Below are 18,785 nucleotides of genomic sequence, written 5' to 3' on the forward strand. Positions count from 1 at the left end.
AGATAATTAACCCCAGATCCACGAGCAGGCAGGTGACAGGCAGAAGTTGACGTCTAACAAAGGAAATCCAAAAATTCTAAGTGTATTCATCAAATGCACCGAATAACACAGCGTCATCCTGCACAATTAAATGCTTGTGACATGGCACACAAAATCAACATAGTAAGAATTAAGAAATATGTAAAGCAAAAATATTGCAAAGAATATAGCAATAATGTAAAGTGGAAACGAGCAGCAATTTTAAAAAGCTAGGCAAAGCAACCTATCTTCACATAGCTTGTTGAGGTTAAAGTTCACGCTCACCTCGATGACGTCACTGCCGAAGAACAGTGTATGGTGCCTATAGGGAATAGTTAAATAGTGCCAGATTGAATTCAGACAATTCTGTCGGCTGTTACATTAATGTACAGTTTAAAAAAAATTACGCTACTGGGACAGATTACGGAATGTAGTTTGAAGTGTTTTGAGTACTTTTCCGTTTGCAATATTGGTTTGCGATAAAGTTATGAACTGTTTCCATTCAAGAATTTGGACAATGGTAATAATGCTAATTACAGACTGGGACAGTGCTGAATAATGGATGGTTTGAAAAAAGGACTCTACTGTATGGGCCTTTCTGGAACATCTGTTGGTATGTAAAATTTCAGAAAAATATGAATTTTGGACAAACCATCCCTTTAAGGTATAGCGTGTCGGCCCCCTTTTAAAAGTAGAATGAAGGCATCAGCTTGCCAATCATGCTTTATTTTAGTTTCATAATTTAGTCATTGTAATTTGAGGTTGAGCAGCATATATACAGTACCTAGTAAAAGGTTTGAACACACTTACCCATTCACTTGAATCGTACAGTGTGTCCAAACTCTGACAGGTACTATATATACACTGAACAAAATTATAAACGCAACACTTTTGTTTTTGCCCCCATTTATCATGAGCTGAACTCAAAGATCTAATACTTTTTCTATGTACACAAAAGGCCTATTTCTCTCAAATATTGTTCACAAATCTGTCTAAATCTGTGTTAGTGAGCACTTCTCCTTTGCCGAGATAATCCATCCACCTCACAGGTGTGGCATATCAAGATGCTGATTAGACAGCATGATTATTGCACAGGTGTGCCTTAGGCTGGCCACAATAAAAGGCCACTCGAATTCAAACAGCTGCAAACACTAGTTGATTTTACTGGACTGTGGCTAGCTAGCAAACGTTAGCTAATCGCTAGTTAGAATAAAGTGTGACCTGTAATTCAATGTAGTGAACATGAAGGCTGGTGACAGTTATGTGTTTTATTGTAATAAATGTCAGAAGCAAAGAAATGTACAACAAATCCTTTGTTTGAACTACTTGCTGAAAGTCAGCCACCAGCGACCAACTCTGTCAGATTCCCACACGCATGCATTGTACCTGCACGAGGTGTTGCTGCTCAGGGCTGGGGGGCAGTGGATAAAACCATTGTGAGACAAATGGCTGGGGGTCGAAATCTTTTGAAACTTAAATACGCACTATTGAACGTTGATAATCAGCATAGGTGCTTTCATTGAGTCATATTAATATTATTTAAATTACATAGTTGTGCTTACAGTGATATATTGTGGGGACAAATCATAGTTTTCCCAAGAAAGGGGGGGGTTCTGTCCCCCCTGGGATTTCCGCCTATGATGCACCCAGCCTTCCACTTGATGTAAAAGAATTGATTCATCAGACCAGGCCACCTTCTACCATTGCTCTGTGGTCCAGTTCTGATGCTCACGTGCTTTCGGCAGTGGACAAGGGTCAGCATGGGCACTCGGACTGGTCTGCGGCTACGCAGCCCTGTACGCAACAAACTGTGATGCACTGTGTGTTATGACACCTTCCTATCAGTACCAGCATTAACTTTTTCAGTAATTTGAGCTACAGTAACTTGTCTGTTGGATCAGAACACACAAGCCAACCTTCGCACCCCATGTGCATCAATGAGCCTTGACCCTATCGCCGGTTCAATGATTTTCCTTCCTTGGGTCACTTTTGATTGGTTACTGACCACTGCAGACCAGGAACACCCCACAAGGGCTGCAGCTTTGGAGATGCTCTGACCCAGTCGTCTAGCCATCACAATCTGGCCCTTGTCAAAGTCGCTCAGATTCTTACGCTTGCCCATTTTTCCTGCTTCTAACGCATCAACTTTGAGGACAGAATGTTCACTTGCTGTCTGATCGGGGTATATTTTGGGGTATATTTTACACAGCGTTGTGTAATACAAATAAAGAACCTGGCGGAACATCTCACAACTAATGAGGTTAATTGGCGTATAAAAAGTGCATATAACATGATTGGGTATAAAAAGTGCATCCAAGAGAGGATGAGATGTGGAGGGGTTCACCACTCTGTGTAAGTCTGTGCAGGCAAATTGTGCTACAATTTAAGATTGCACAGACTCATAATCTATGGTACATAATATCATTAAAAGATTCAGAGAATCCGGAACAATCTCAGTAAGCAAGGGACAAGGCCGAAACCCAATATTGGATGGCCCGTGATCTTCAGGCCCTCAGGCGTCACTGCATAAAAACTAGACATGATTCTGTAGTGGAAATCACTTCTGAATACCATTGTCTGTGACCACAGTTTGCTGCTGTATCCACAAATTCAAGTTAAAACTCTGACATGCAAAGAAGAATCCAGATATAAACAAAATCCAGAAATGCCGCCCCATCCTCTGGGCCCAAGCTCATTTAAGATGGACTGAGACAAAGTGGAAAACTGTCCTGTGGTCTGACAAAACAACATTTGAAATTATTTTTGGGAAGCGTGGATGGTGTGTCCTCCGGGCTTGAAAGGAGAGGGACCACCTGGCATATTAGCAGAGCTCAGTTCAAAAGCCAGCATCTGGAAAGGTATTGGGGGGCAGTAGTGCACATGGCAAGGGTGACTTGCGCATCTGTGAAGGCACCTTTAATGGTGAACAATATATACTGTTTTTTAAGCAACATTTGCTGTCATCTAGACAACATATTTTTCAGGGAAGACCATGCTTTTTTCAGCAAGACAATGCCAAACGACATTCTGCACGTATTACAACAGCATGGCTCCGTAGTAAAATAGTCCAGGTGCTTAACTGGCCTGTCTGCAGTCCAGACCTGTCACACATTGAAAACGTTTGGAGACCCCGAACTGTTGTGCAGCTGAGATTCTTTATCAAGCAAGAATGGGAAAACATTTCACTTTCAAAACTGCAGCAGTTAGTCTGCTCAGTTCCCAAACACTTACAGGGTATTGTTTACAGAAAGAAGAGATGCAACACAGTAATAAACATGCCTGTCCCAAAATGGGCATATATTTTTCCAAAAACAAGAATATTTCTCTGGTTCAACATTTGATATGTTTTCTTTGAATATAGGGATAAGTGATTTGCACATCATTGCATTCTGTTCTTATTTGCATTTAATGCAGCGTCCCTGCTTTTTTGGAAATATATTTATGCCCAGTTGTAGCACAACAGCAAGGACTGGGCAGATGCCCTTGTGAAGCTCAAGGCTTCCTCCAGAGCCCTGGCAGTGCCCAAAGAGCCTCCTAGAGCCTCTGCAGAGCCAAAGGAGCCTCCCAGAGCCCCCGTCTGTCAAGCAGAACAGAGCACCGGCAGCATCTCAGCAGCAACCGGCGCTCTCAAAGGAGCGTGTTCTGATGCTTAAGGGGAGGAAATGTGGCGCAAATGCGCCTGCACCCCACACACTGTATCACTCCCACACCAACGCCCTCAACATAAACAGCTAGTAGATGGAAGATTCCAGAAGGTAGCAGCAGGGCCAGCCCTTGGGACCTCATCAGGGGAGGAATGTAAGTGCTCCTGGGGAGCAGCTTGGGGCTGATGCCAAAAGTGGCAGGAGTATTATCCGACCAGAGAAGTCTGAAAGATGGTAATGCTGAACATGGACAAATTACATTATCAAAGTGGTACAGTGTTCAAAGTTATCCGACAGGGATAGACGGCCACCTTACAGGAAAGTTGCTCAATGCCCCAAAAACAACGCCTCAACAATGATCACAGCCCAGGATTGAATAAGCACCTCTGTGACCCCGTCTGAACAAAACTGTACTTTGTGAGTTTCACAAAGCAAGAATTTATGGCGGGGCTGCCATTTGGAAACGCTTCCGATACCAAAGCACCAAGATGCATGAATCAGTTTAAAGAGCACAAAACCTGAACCTCGGAGCAACAGAAAAAAAGTAATAAGGTCTGATGAGTCATCTTTCTCCCTGCTTCCTACCTCCGGACGGTTTATGAGAGAAAGCCTAAGGACGCCTTTAGCCCACGTCTGCTGGTAATTATTAAAAATGGTGCAGGATCCATAATGGTATGAGCAGCCATCTCGTGGGAGTCATCGGGTCTGATGATTGCTCTACAAGGTTGTATAACGGTCAAGGAATATGAGGCCATTTTACAGGAACAGGTGCACCACTGTTCTCTCAAAATGTTCCGGTATTCCAGAATGTAATGTCCCCAGTCACACTCCTGAATAAATTCTAGAGTGGTTTTATGAATACCAGGATGATGTCAAACGCCTTCCATGACCATCTGGAGCAGAGTTCAAAGTAGATTTCCACCTTTTCCATCCCTTGAAGAACTGTAAGGTTATCGTCTTGAAGAATGGTGCAATATCTCACTACACACTGTTCAGGAGTTGAATGACAGCATTCCAAGCAGAATTAGAGCTAATCCGACAGCAGTACTAAGGAGACATGGCACTACTCCTTATTAGGTCCTTGATATTGTCAGGTGTTTCCGTTACTTTGTCCACCCCCTGTATATTCCCCTTAACTGGCAGAAATGAGAAGGGGGATGTTGTGACGTAGAACTCTACAGGAGTCAGGTCCGCAATGCTGGCAGGGGGAGTAGCCGTGGCAGATTCAAATGCATGGCCAGCCCTGACAGAGTGATTAGTAAAGCTATGAACTATTGGACTGTTAGAGGTGACTGTGCTCTTAGCTTGAGGCAGACATTTATGGATATAACAGTGCTCCAGAACTTCCGAGAGTCAGAACTAAAGACAGGAAATTGTTGTTTGTCACATTGTACTTATAACAGTTGGTATATTGTTGTAAAGGAGATCAGTGTTCATTTTTATCAGTCAGGGCATGTGACCTGATATACTTACCTGTGTGAGGGCTGGTTCTACACTTATTGCTAACTAGGCATTTTGTGAAAAACAATTGGCACCAAGCGGCATTTTAAACATTAACCCACATACTAGTGCTGGGTACTGTATTCCCTGTTTCTACCATTGTGACCCCCCCTTAATGTTTATTTATGTGGACATTCAATGAATATTGAAAATAATGGCAGTCCGTTAACTTTGCTAAGGCGATGGTTGAACTATCAGGTCATGAACTCAATCGCTCACCCTGGAACAGTAAAATAACAAAAGAAAACCCCTTCACCCCCAAAAGTATTTGCCTGGCCTGTTCGGCAACACAACAGTTTCCTGACAAGCATTGATGAACATGAGGGTAGGGTGTTCGTGAGGGTGGGGTGTTTGTGAGGATGGGGTGTTCGTGAGGATGGGGTGTTCGTGAGGGTGGGGTGTTCGTGAGGGTGGGGTGTTCGTGAGGGTGGGGTGTTTGTGAGGGTGGGGTGTTCGTGAGGGTGGGGTGTTCGTGAGGGTGGGGTGTTTGTGAGGGTGGGGTGTTCGTGAGGATGGGGTGTTTGTAAGGATGGGGTGTTTGTGAGGATGGGGTGTTCGTGAGGGTGGGGTGTTTGTGAGGATGGGGTGTTCGTGAGGGTGGGGTGTTTGTGAGGGTAGGGTGTTGCAGGTGAGAGAAACAGAACAGCCATCTCATAAAGAAAATGTCCAAGACCCGCTCATGTTAATTCATCAAAGACTACTTGACTTTAATCATGGCATGAGACAAACATGGTGCTAGTCAGGGCCACCCCCAGGAAACAGTGACATGTAAAACATTAAAGAGATGGGAGAGGAGGATCCCCCTTTTGGCCAGGCTTCATCTGGTCACGCCCACCTTTCTCAGCCTCCAAAGTACACAGACAATGTGTTTAATAAAATTGCTCAGATGAAGACAGATCAAGTCAGGCCATTCTAAACCGACTAGTTGACCATTTTCTAGTGATCTTACTATGACATTTAAAGTGATCTTACTATTACACTCCGAGCACACCAGTGTGGCATAGTGGTTCTAAGTCACTGCTTCACAGTACAACTGTCCATGCAAACATAGGGTGGCACAAATTGGCATAGCACCACAGGGGACAGGTGGAGAGATGGGACGGCCGTGTCATGTTGCGCTCTAGTGACTCCTTGTGTTAAGGTTGGGTGACTGCGAACTGTAAATGTGTAGTTAGGAATGCTTACCACAGCATGCATGTACAGTACCAGCTTAAAGGCTTCCATGCTGAAAAAGCGGTGTGATAAGAATCTGACCAACTACACTTGGAAGCATGTGTTGATGACGAGGAGGGTAAAAAAAATTGGCCTGAAATATACAAGGGACCTAAACATCTTCTGAAGGCCTGAAGTATACCAGGGACCTAAACATTTACTGTAGGCCTGAAATATACCAGGGACCTAAACATCTACTGTAGGCCTGAAATATACCAGGGACCTAAACATCTACAGTAGGCCTGAAATATACCAGGGACCTAAACATCTACTGTAGGCCTGAAATATACCAGGGACCTAAACATCTACTGTAGACCTGAAATATACCAGGGACCTTAACATCTACTGTAGGCCTGAAATACACAGACAGACTACAATGAGTTAAAACATCCTAAAGCAAAGACTATCGATCCGTCCACCAGACGCTCCATCAACTTTCCAGCTCCAAGCCTCTGTTTCAACCAGGAGAATTACTGCGACGATGAGCGGATCTTGCCTGAATGAGCTAAAACAAAGAGAGCAATAAGGACTATAAGATTACTGTTTTATTACCAAATGAATGTCCTTGTATGTACCTCAGAATTCGACAAATGTGTATAGAGTACAGCAGCTATTCATAATAGACTGTGACATTGTAGATGAGCCGGAAAACAAACACACTGAATCGTTCTCCAATAGATACTGACTATGGCGTCATTCTATCAGCCCATAATCACTGTACCCATTTCTCCCCTGAGATGTGATCCTTGGTTTGTTGGATGACTGGTATTGTTGTTTCTGACTGTCTGGATCATGAGATTCAAACTTGAGTCCAAATGGAAGTGCTAGCAGCCTACACAACTAGTCTTTCATTTCGCAGTCTAAAGATAATTGCCTGTATCTTGTGTTATATTCAATATTCTTGTTTTTTAACAAATTTGTGTCTTTGCAAAAATTGCTTGTTTATTATAGCTCGTGCTATTTCTGCAGAGTTGATATTTGACCAAAGAATTTTACCTTAAAATGAATAGTGTATCTATAAAACAAATGCAGTATATAAGTTGATCGCCTGCCTGCCAGCTCAGACCAGGAGAGGGTACTATTCCTTCACTTTTGTATCTTTTGTCTCCAAAACCTGTCTCCTTTTAGATCTAAGCTTTGTGGCCAGGATTATAGATTTGTATCCAAGAAATATATCCTAAAACACATTTTATAAGCATAGGGCCTATATCTACACACTTGAAGTCTGTTGCCCTACCATAACATTGCTCATATTATAGTTCACTGATGTTATGTGACTATTATATATGCTGTAGTGCCATTTGCAGGGTAGCTAGTTGCCAATATCTTTAATTCTTGTCACTCAGAAGGAGAAAAAAAGTACTGTATTTTCCAGATAAGGGCTCTTTCAGCTCTGTTGAGATGAGAAGATACTCCCAGTCAATTAATCACTTATCCATGTGGAATTGTGCCAATGAGGCACATACTATGAATGGATTTGAGGAAGTCCTGACAGGCCCATAGCTGTCACGTCGGAGAGGATGCAAGGCGATTAAACATTCATGCCTGTCACTCACCTCATGTGGCGTGAGTGGGCCTATCCATCTTTGTCTCTGTCTCTCCATCTTTCTCTCTGTCTGGTGTCACTTCTCTCTCTCGCTGTCATACACACACACACCTCTCTTTATTAATTCCTGTTCAATTCAAATGCTTTTAGAGACATGACATGAAACTATTGTAAAATATGTTGCCAGAGGAGATGAGGTGGAACAGAGGGGTCTCTCTCGCTCTCTTCCCTGCTCTCTCATCCCTGCTCTCTCTTCCCTGCTCTCATCCCTGCTCTCTCATCCCTGCTGTCTTCCCTGCTCTCTCATCCCTGCTCTCTCATCCCTGCCCTCTCATCCCTGCTCTCTCATCCCTGCTCTCTCATCTCTGCTGTCTTCCCTGTTTTCTCTTCCCAGCTCTCTCATCCCTGCTCCCTCTTCCCTGCTCTCTCATCCCTGCGATGTCTTCCCCGCTCTCTCATCCCTGCTCTCTAATCTTTGCGATGTCTTCCCTGCTCTCTCATCCCTGCTCTCTCATCACTGCGCTGTCTTCCCTACTCTCTGAATCTCTCATTTTCTGTCACTCTCTTTCATGAAATATTTCTCCCTCCCCTTCTTTGTGGAGTGGCTGGCAGTAGTGTTTGGCTCTCCCACAGACCTGCTGTCTCCTTGGTTTTCCAGTCAGCTCCATTGAGATACCACCCTGTTCTGTTTTGTGAATGATACTCATCAAAAGCCCTTTTATTCATCCTCAGCGACGGGGCAAATTGAGGAAAGAACTACTTGTATACAGTGTTCTACTTATGTTGAAACTTGACTTATATGTAGTCCAAACTAACCTAATAAATTAAGTCTACCCGTACCGCATGAAATGTTCTGTTCAACACCACTTTGTGTGTGTATATTCTCCACCTCAAAATTCTTCCGTACAAGTAAACAGCACACAGTCCAACCTCGTTTCAACCTAATAATGATGACTTCCTGTGCTGACACTGACAGTGGGAAAAGAAGGGCACTGACTCCACTTCCCAGTGTTCCTGCTGTTAGCCCTCTGTGCCTATGGGGGGAGCCAGACAGCCAACAGTGATGGCTGCCATCTCATTTCCCCCCACACTGATGTGAGGAGACAGGGCCCCGCATCCGGGCTCACCAAACGCCACGCACCAGTGCCCTGTCCTCCAGTCATGTGCCCAGGCCTTGTTTTTCTTCCAACTGTGTTCCCCAGTGTTATGCAAGCTTTCAGAGGGCACTAGTTCAGTCTTAGCACATCACTAGCACATTTGCATCCTCCCTCACTTTTAATGAATCATATTAGCGTTAGCCTGCTAGCCTATTTCAATATATAAAAAAAATAAATGAGAACCATATTTGTTTCCGTATCCTTGTGTTGCCCTCCCTGACCAGATGTTGGAGGTGGCCGTGGCAATGATACTGTAAATTAATTAATTAGCACACTGACAACGCTGCACAATGGTGGCTTTGCCTGTAGCTACTGTTGTCACATTGCATAAAGCACGGCTCATGAGTAGTTAGCATTTTTACACATGCATGACCCTTGGGAGCCCATTTGGGAAAGGGGGTTGTGGCAATTATGTAATAAGGCACAAAGGGACAGAAGGAGTCGCAAGAAAGAAATTCCTTTATTTAAAAACTAAGAAATCTCAATGCACTTGGTCATTTTACAAAGGTATTTTATTGGTATTTTAGCTTTTGCATCGAATAACTATTAGACAGATAGCCCATTTTTACATTGTCACCGATATGGGGTTATGTAGACTTGCCTTTTATCAAGTGAGTTTGATTCTGGCCACCTGTGTTTACAGTGCATTTAAATGGAGTCACCTCCTGACTGAACTATCTGACGTGTCCACATAACTGAGTAGTGGGACAACTGCTGTACTGGTGAGGAATGCTCTGATTCAACCTGTGAACAACTGTGGACTGGACTTTGGTTGTTTCCCCTGCATTCTATTCATATTACTGTTTCCCCTGCATTAAATTCAGATTACTGATTCTTCTGCATTCTATTCAGATTACTGTTTCCTCTGCATTCTTTTCAGATCTTCTCGATTTTCTAGCTCGTTCATATTTATGCTAGCCATACACTCACAATGCTAGTTGCATCTAAGTAATGTTAGCTCCTGTAGTTAGCAAGTACAATTACTTAGGAAGAAATGTTTTGGGTGAAAGAAGTGTTATGTATGGAGGAAATATTTATTCATAATTCAAATTGAAAGTCCAAAGAGAAAACAAAGCGAGGCTACTAGGAAAAATCTAATTCAAAATGCAAAGCTTAAAAATATTAAACTGAAATTTTTTAAATCGTTTATTGATTGAGAGAAAGATCAAATATGAAACTCAAAATGGAAAATAGAAAAGCTTAAATGTAAATACTTAAATCAAAATCTCAAATAGAATAGAAAAAGAAAAAATATATATATATTTTAGTCTTTGCACTTTATAATTTTCAATTTTATCTTTTGAATTTTACATTTGTCAATTGCTGTTTGACATTTGAAGATTCAACTTTTCAATTTCGATTTAACATTTGGCTTTTCATTTTGACTTGACACTTGTCAATGTAAATGAGGAGGCATGGCCCAAAGGCTGGTGGGAGGGTCTGAAACCAAAGGGGTGCAGAGGCACCTTATGGACAGCAGGGGGAGCTGACTGCTGGGAAGCACACTGAGTTTGACAGGCCAGTATATATACATGAGTAAAGTCACAAGGAAGTCAAAACTGAGCGCCAAGCGGCTCTGTCTCATTGATGTACTCTGCCTGGGCAAATCCTGCTGCTACTGCTGCTAGCTTGCAGGAAGCCAAAGAGATTCGTTCACGGCGACGTTAAATGGGAGCAAGTTGACAGTAGGTCGCTTATCTAGATCTCTATGGCAGAATCCACCCCCCCATACACTGCCTTAATAATAACGCTAGCTCTGGTTTTGCCGCCATAGCTGAAATAATCGTGACTTTACTCATATACAGGTGCTGGTCATATAATAAGAATATCATCAAAAAGTTGATTTATTTCAGTAATTCCATTCAAAAAGTGAAACTTGTATATTATATTCATTCATTACACACAGACTGATATATTTCAAATGTTTATTTCTTTTAATTGTGATGATAATAACTGACAACTAATGAAAATCTCAAAGTCAGGATCTCAGAAAATTTGAATATTACTTAAGACCAATACAAAAAAATATTTTTAGAAATGTTGCCCAACTGAAAAGTATGAACATGAAAAGTATGAGCATGTACAGCACTCAATACTTAGTTGGGGCTCCTTTTGCCTGAATTACTGCAGCAATGCGGCGTGGCATGGATTCGATCAGTTTGTGACACTGCTCAAGTGTTATGAGAGCCCAGGTTGCACTGATAGTGGCCTTCAGCTCTTCTGCATTGTTGGGTCTGGCGTATCGCATCTTCCTCTTCACCATACCCCATAGATTTTCTATAGGGTTAAGGTCAGGCTAGTTTGCTGGCAAATTAAGAACAGGGATACCATGGTCCTTAAACCAGCTACTGGTAGCTTTGGCACTGTGTGCAGGTGCCAAGTCCTGTTGGAAAATGAAATCTGCATCTCCATAAAGTTGATCAGCAGCAGGAAGCATGAAGTGCTCTAAAACTTCCTGGTAGATGGCTGCGTTGACCTTGGACCTCAGAAAACACAGTGGACCTACACCAGCAGATGACATGGCACCCCAAACCATCACTGACTGTGGGAACTTTACACTGGACTTCAAGCAACGTGGATTCTGTGCCTCTCCTCTCTTCCTCCAGACTCTGGGACCTTGATTTCCAAAGGAAATGCTAAATTTACTTTCATCAGAGAACATAACTTTGGACCACTCAGCAGCAGTCCAGTCCTTTTTGTCTTTAGCCCAGGGCGAGACGCTTCTGACGCTGTGTCTTGTTCAAGAGTGGCTTGACACAAGGAATGCGACAGCTGAAACCCATGTCTTGCAAATGTCTGTGCGTGATAGTTCTTGAAGCACTGACTCCAGCTGCAGTCCACTCTTTGTTAATATCCCCCACATTTTTGAATGGGTTTTGTTTCACAATCCTCCAGGGTGCGGTTATCCCTATTGCTTGTACACTTTTCTCTACCACATTTTCCTTCCCTTCGCCTCTCTGTTAATGTGCTTGGATACAGAGCTCTGTGAACAGCCAGCCTCTTTAGCTATGACCTTTTGTGTCTTGCCCTCCTTGTGCAGGGTGTCAATGGTCATCTTTTGGACAGTTGTCAAGTCAGCCTTTGCAGGTGTTTTGAGTTAATTAGGTGATTAGAGTGTGGCACCAGGTGTCTTCAATATTGAACCTTTTCACAATATTCAAATTTTCTGAGATCCTAAATTTGGAGTTTTCATTAGTTGTCAGTTATAATCATCACAATTAAAAGAAATAAACATTTGAAATATATCAGTCTGTATGTAATGAATGAATATAATATACATAATATACATACAATGTATACATTATATAAGTTTCACTTTTTGAATGGAATTACTAAAATTCTAACTATACGACCAGCACCTGTTTATACTGGCCTGTCAAACTCAGTGTGCTTCCCAGCAATCAGCTTCCCCTGCTGTCCATAAGGTGCCTTTGCACCCCTTTGGTTTCAGACCCTCCCACCAGCCTTTGGGGCACGCCTCCTCATTTACATTGACAAGTGTCAAGTCAAAATGAAAAGCCACAATTTTTATTGAAATTGAAAAGTTGAATCTCAAATGTCAAACAGCAATTGACAAATGTAAAATTCAAAAGATAAAATTTAAAATTATAAAGCGCAAAGACTAAAATATATAATTTTAGTTTTTTTTTTTATTTAAGTATTTACATTTAAGTGTTTCCATTTTCCATTTTGAGTACCGTGACGTCGCCCAGTATGGCGCAGCCGGGGCCCCACCCTGGAGCCAGGCCCGGGGTTGGGGCTCGTATGCGAGCGCCTGGTGGCCGGGCCTTCCCCCATGGGGCCCGGCCGGGCTCAGCCCGAACGGGCGACGTGGGGCCGCCCTCCCGTGGGCTCACCACCCACAGGAGGGACCATAAGGGGCCGGTGCGAAGAGGATCGGGCGGCAGTCGAAGGCAGGGGCCTAGACAACCCGATCTCTGGACACGGAAACTAGCTCTAGGGACGTGGAATGTCACCTCGCTGGCGGGGAAGGAGCCTGAGTTAGTGCGTGAGGTTGAGAGGTTCCGATTAGAGGTAGTCGGGATCACCTCTACGCACGGCTTGGGCTCTGGAACCACACTCCTTGAGAGAGGATGGACTCTTCACCACTCTGGAGTTGCCCATGGTGAGAGGCGGCGGGCTGGTGTGGGTTTGCTTATAGCTCCCCAGCTCTGCCGCCATGTGTTGGAGTTTACCCCGGTGAACGAGAGGGTCGTTTCCCTGCGCCTACGGGTCGGGGATAGGTCTCTCACTGTTGTTTGTGCCTACGGGCTGAACGGCAGTGCAGAGTACCCGACCTTCTTGGAGTCTCTGGGAGGGGTGCTGGAAAGCGCTCCGACTGGGGACTCTATTGTTCTACTGGGGGACTTCAACGCCCACGTGGGCAACGACAGTGACACCTGGAGGGGCGTGATTGGGAGGAACGGCCCCCCTGATCTGAACCCGAGTGGTGTTCAGTTATTGGACTTCTGTGCTAGTCACAGTTTGTCCATAACGAACACCATGTCCAAGCATAAGGGTGTCCATCAGTGCACGTGGCACCAGGACACCCTAGGCCGCAGGTCGATGATCAACTTTGTTGTTGTCTCATCTGACCTGCGGTCGTATGTCTTGGACACTCGGGTGAAGAGAGGGGCGGAGCTGTCAACTGATCACCACCTGGTGGTGAGTTGGATCTGATGGCGGGGGAGGAAGCTGGACAGACTCGGCAGGCCCAAGCGTACTGTAAGGGTCTGCTGGGAACGTCTGGCCGAGTCTCCTGTCAGAGAGATCTTTAACTCCCACCTCCAGCAGAGCTTCGACTGGATCCCGAGGGAGGCTGGAGATATTGAGTCCGAGTGGACCATGTTCTCCACCGCCATTGTCGAAGCGGCCGCTCGGAGCTGTGGCCATAAGGTCTCCGGTGCCTGTCGAGGCGGCAATCCCCGAACCCGGTGGTGGACACCGGAAGTAAGGGATGCCGTCAAGCTGAAGAAGGAGTCCTATCAAGCCTGGTTGGCTTGTGGGACTCCTGACGCAGCTGACGGGTACCGACAGGCCAAGCGGGCTGCAGCCCGGGTGGTTGTGGAGGCAAAAACTCAGGCCTGGGAGGAGTTTGGTGAGGCCATGGAGAAGGACTATCGGCTGGCCTCGAAGAGATTCTGGCAAACCATCCGGCGCCTCAGGAGAGGGAAACAGTGCCCTACCAACGCTGTTTACAGTAGAGGTGGGCAGCTGTTGACCTCAACTGAGGATGTCGTCGGGCGGTGGAAGGAGTACTTCGAGGATCTCCTCAATCCCGCTGTCACTTCTTCCATTGAGGAAGCAGAGGATGAGGGCTCAGAGGTGGACTCGTCCATCACCCGGGCTGAAGTCACTGAGGTGGTCAAGAAACTCCTCGGTGGCAAGGCACCGGGGGTGGATGAGATCCGCCCTGAGTACCTCAAGTCTCTGGATGTTGTGGGGCTGTCTTGGCTGACACGCCTGTGCAACATCGCGTGGCGGTCGGGGACAGTGCCTCTGGGATGGCAGACCGGGGTGGTGGTCCCTCTTTTTAAGAAGGGGGACCGGAGGGTGTGTTCCAGCTATAGGGGGATCACACTTCTCAGCCTCCCCGGGAAAGTCTATGCCAGGGTTCTGGAGAGGAGAATACGGCCAATAGTAGAACCTCGGATTCAGGAGGAACAGTGTGGTTTTCGTCCGGGCCGTGGAACACTGGACCAGCTCTATACCCTCTACAGGGTGTTGGAGGGTTCATGGGAGTTTGCCCAACCAATCCACATGTGTTTTGTGGATTTGGAGAAGGCATTCGACTGTGTCCCTCGCGGCATCTTGTGGAGGGTGCTTGGGGAATATGGGGTCCTGGGTCCTTTGCTAAGGGCTGTCAGGTCCCTGTACAACCGAAGCAGGAGCTTGGTCCGCATTGCCGGCAGTAAGTCAGACTTGTTCCCAGTGCATGTTGGACTCCGGCAGGGCTGCCCTTTGTCACCAGTTCTGTTCGTAATTTTTATGGACAGAATTTCTAGGCGCAGCCAGGGGCCGGAGGGTGTCAGGTTTGGGGACCACACAATTTCGTCTCTGCTCTTTGCAGATGATGTTGTCGTGTTGGCCCCTTCTAACCAGGACCTTCAGCATGCGCTGGGACGGTTTGCAGCCGAGTGTGAAGCGGTGGGGATGAAAATCAGTACCTCCAAATCCGAGGCCATGGTCCTCAGTCGGAAAAGGGTGGCTTGCCCACTTCAGGTTGGTGGAGAGTGCCTGCCTCAAGTGGAGGAGTTTAAGTATCTAGGGGTCTTGTTCACGAGTGAGGGAAGGATGGAACGGGAGATTGACAGACGGATCGGTGCAGCTTCTGCAGTAATGCAGTCGATGTATCGGTCTGTCGTGGTGAAGAAAGAGCTGAGCCGCAAGGCGAAGCTCTCGATTTACCAGTCAATCTACGTTCCTACTCTCACCTATGGTCATGAGCTTTGGGTCATGACCGAAAGGACAAGATCCCGGATACAGGCGGCCGAAATGAGCTTTCTCCGCAGGGTGGCCGGGCGATCCCTTAGAGATAGGGTGAGAAGCTCGGTCACCGGGAGGAGCTCAGAGTAGAGCCGCTGCTCCTCCACATCGAGAGGGGTCAGCTGAGGTGGCTTGGGCATCTTTTTCGGATGCCTCCGGAACGCCTTCCTGGGAAGGTGTTCCGGTCCCATCCCACCGGGAGGAGACCCCGGGGAAGACCTAGGACACGCTGGAGGGACTATGTCTCCCGGCTGGCCTGGGAACGCCTCGGTGTCCCCCCGGAAGAGCTAGAGGAAGTGTCTGGGGAGAGGGAAGTCTGGTCATCCCTGCTTAGACTGCTGCCCCCGCGACCCGGCCCCGGATAAGCGGAAGAAGATGGATGGATGGATTTTCGAATGCAGGGGAATCAGTAATCTGAATCGAATGCAGGGGAATCAGTAATCTGAATCGAATGCAGGGGAATCAGTAATCTGAATCGAATGCAGGGGAATCAGTAATCTGAATCGAATGCAGGGGAATCAGTAATCTGAATCGAATGCAGGGGAATCAGTAATCTGAATCGAATGCAGGGGAATCAGTAATCTGAATCGAATGCAGGGGAATCAGTAATCTGAATAGAATGCAGGGGAATCAGTAATCTGAATCGAATGCAGGGGAATCAGTAATCTGAATAGAATGCAGGGGAATCAGTAATCTGAATAGAATGCAGGGGAATCAGTAATCTGAATAGAATGCAGGGAAATCAGTAATCTGAATAGAATGCAGGGAAATCAGTAATCTGAATAGAATGCAGGGGAAACTTAGTTATCTGAATTTAGCAGCCAACACAGCCATACTTGTTCTTTGACACTAGACTTTTTAGAAGTGAACATGGCGGTTACCATAAGGACAGTGACTGACTTACAATTAGTTTTTTACAAAATAATTACAGCTTGCTTTTAGCAAGATCAATTCAGTGGAAATACCTGACGGGATATTAGAACATGAGTTTGTAGAGAATGACCAGAATGGTGGGATTCAGTCTAAAATATGATATACATATATGTACTAAATACTGTAAATTGCTCTGGATAAGCTGCAATTTACAGTATTCACAGGATAAGTCTGCTAATTGACTTAAATGTAGAAATTCCTCTACACAGAATGGTGTGCTCTCTTTATTTCAGACCACATGTTTTCAATGGGATTCATCTCCCCTGACTGAGATGTTGATTGTGTGGTCAATTAATCATTTCTTTGTGGATTTCAGGTTATTGTCTTGCAGTTCAGTTTCAGCCTCCTGGCAGAGAAGACTACAGCTTGACTAAAGTGTACTAAACTGGGTTAGTTGATGATTCAATTGACCTGGTCTAAAATAACACAGCTTACAGCCAATCAATTCTTATGATGTTAACCACCCAGCTATTTTCAAGTTTTTATCAAATGTTTTGTGCTCATTGCCTGATTTATGAAGATCATCGACTGTTAGTCTCATTTAGTTTGTGTGTTATTTGCTTTTCCGCATGGTGATAGATGTCAAATTGGTGTCACTTAATTTTTGTACACCTGTGAAACAGGAAGCCATGGAAGGTCACACATTTCCTTAAAACTGAGATATTCTTAAGTACAATTTTAATGCATATGTGATGTTGTCTAATTTTATGTATAAGAATCCTTCCAGGTTGCAATAATTTACAACCTACAGTATATTGTTTAGAAGAAAGAATATATTTCTTGCAGAACAGAATTTATTTTAGTTAATTTTAGTTCTCCCATATTTATTAGCATTTTTCTTTTTACCTTATTCGTTCCAATTCTAGGATCCTATTTGTGACTAAGGCCCTGCCTTAATCTCCCAGGGGAATACCCATCTGCCTTCTGGTTCCGGACAGCCGTATTGGTTTCTGGGACCAATCAGAACTGTTAATGTGTTTACATTTAAGAAATCATTGGCGATATTCCCTGTTCCAGACCCATTTTAGAGGGAATTAACATATGTGAGCGTGGCGTAATGCTTGATCGGATCAAGTAGATGTGTCATTCTAGGAGGAAGGTGAATGTCAGACTAAAAATCTCTGGTTCACTGTTTAGTTAACATCAGTGGCATAACAGGACAAATTAATACAAAGAGATATAAATAGACTACCTATACAAATAGTTAAGTTTAAACATATTTGACAACGTATTACCTACACAAAAACAAGTAAATCAAATGATGACCAAGACCGCAGACCTCACGCTCGCTGCTCAAGCACTTTCTCTCTCTCTCGCCCTCACGCTCTCTGCGCAATAACGGTTTAAAATGAACAACAATAAACATATTTTGAATGCTGATCAAGAGTTTTGTGCAAGCAATATAAGGTCGCGACTATTGTCCCAAATATAGCAGGCTTCATTCAGTGATTGAAACAAATATTAACATTAATTGAAGTTTCACAGTTGTAGAGTATCCAGTAGAAGTAGACGAATGTCTTTCAAACTAACCTTTGTTGAGCTGAAATGAAGACAGATTCAGCAACTGCATGGCCTATTTCTCGCTTAAAATGTTTTCAGAAACACGTTTCAGTGAACTATTTTTGTAAAATACGAGATCGTATTCTCAACGAGCCGCCATGACACTGTTGAAATTCTCGAGTAGCCAGACCCACATCACGCGTTCATCCAATCAGCTGCTGGTCAGGTTGCGTGGAGCATCAACCATGGCTGTATGACGTCGCGACACCACGGTTCAGTTGTGTCGGACATATGTATCTGTACTGCCACTCGCAAAACAGACAGCCAGACAACCTCTGCTACCGCGAATGTTTGTTTCCACATTTAAAAAAAAATCCAATATAAATTTTCACCTTCGAAATTCGTTTTTTAAAAACTATTTGAATATATATTCGAATTTAGAATATTCGTTGACAGCCCTACAGTAAACTGTGTTTGTGTTTTCGCACATGGGTTAGAGTTAACCCGAACCCCAAAACTCACAGCCCCCCCCCCCCCCCCCCCCCCCCCCCCCCCCCCCCTGCTTGCAAATGTACTGCTTGAATGCGGACAGAAACGAGTGCGTTTGGGAATCCCATCGGAGGGAACTGAGGCTGTGTCAGGGGTGTCTGCAGCCCTCCAAGCTCCCCTACTTCCCACAGCCATGTCCTTGCTGTGACAGTGCAGCGCCACATGTCTGAATCAGCTTTGCCACCTTCTGCTCCTGCTGGATGCCGTAATCTTAAGTTGTTAAATTTACATTCAGGTCAT

The 18,785-nt window shown here is 44.8% G+C and overlaps 1 protein-coding gene and 1 long non-coding RNA gene across 13 annotated transcripts in view; one reads left to right on the forward strand and one right to left on the reverse strand.

The window, feature by feature from the left end:
- syngap1b (synaptic Ras GTPase activating protein 1b) overlaps positions 1–18,785 on the forward strand; it is a 165,695-nt gene that overhangs the window by 49,701 nt on the left and 97,209 nt on the right. The gene's annotated exons all lie outside the window — the stretch shown is intronic.
- Positions 5,900–18,052, reverse strand: LOC109614824. Its single transcript, XR_002195777.3, has 3 exons — positions 18,027–18,052; positions 7,931–8,012; positions 5,900–6,879 (listed from the first exon to the last, which is right to left on the reverse strand). It is a non-coding gene; the product is annotated as an uncharacterized LOC109614824 (long non-coding RNA).

This window comes from Esox lucius, chromosome 20 (assembly GCF_011004845.1).
Source record: "Esox lucius isolate fEsoLuc1 chromosome 20, fEsoLuc1.pri, whole genome shotgun sequence".
In the NCBI taxonomy this organism is placed as follows: Eukaryota; Metazoa; Chordata; class Actinopteri; order Esociformes; family Esocidae; genus Esox; species Esox lucius.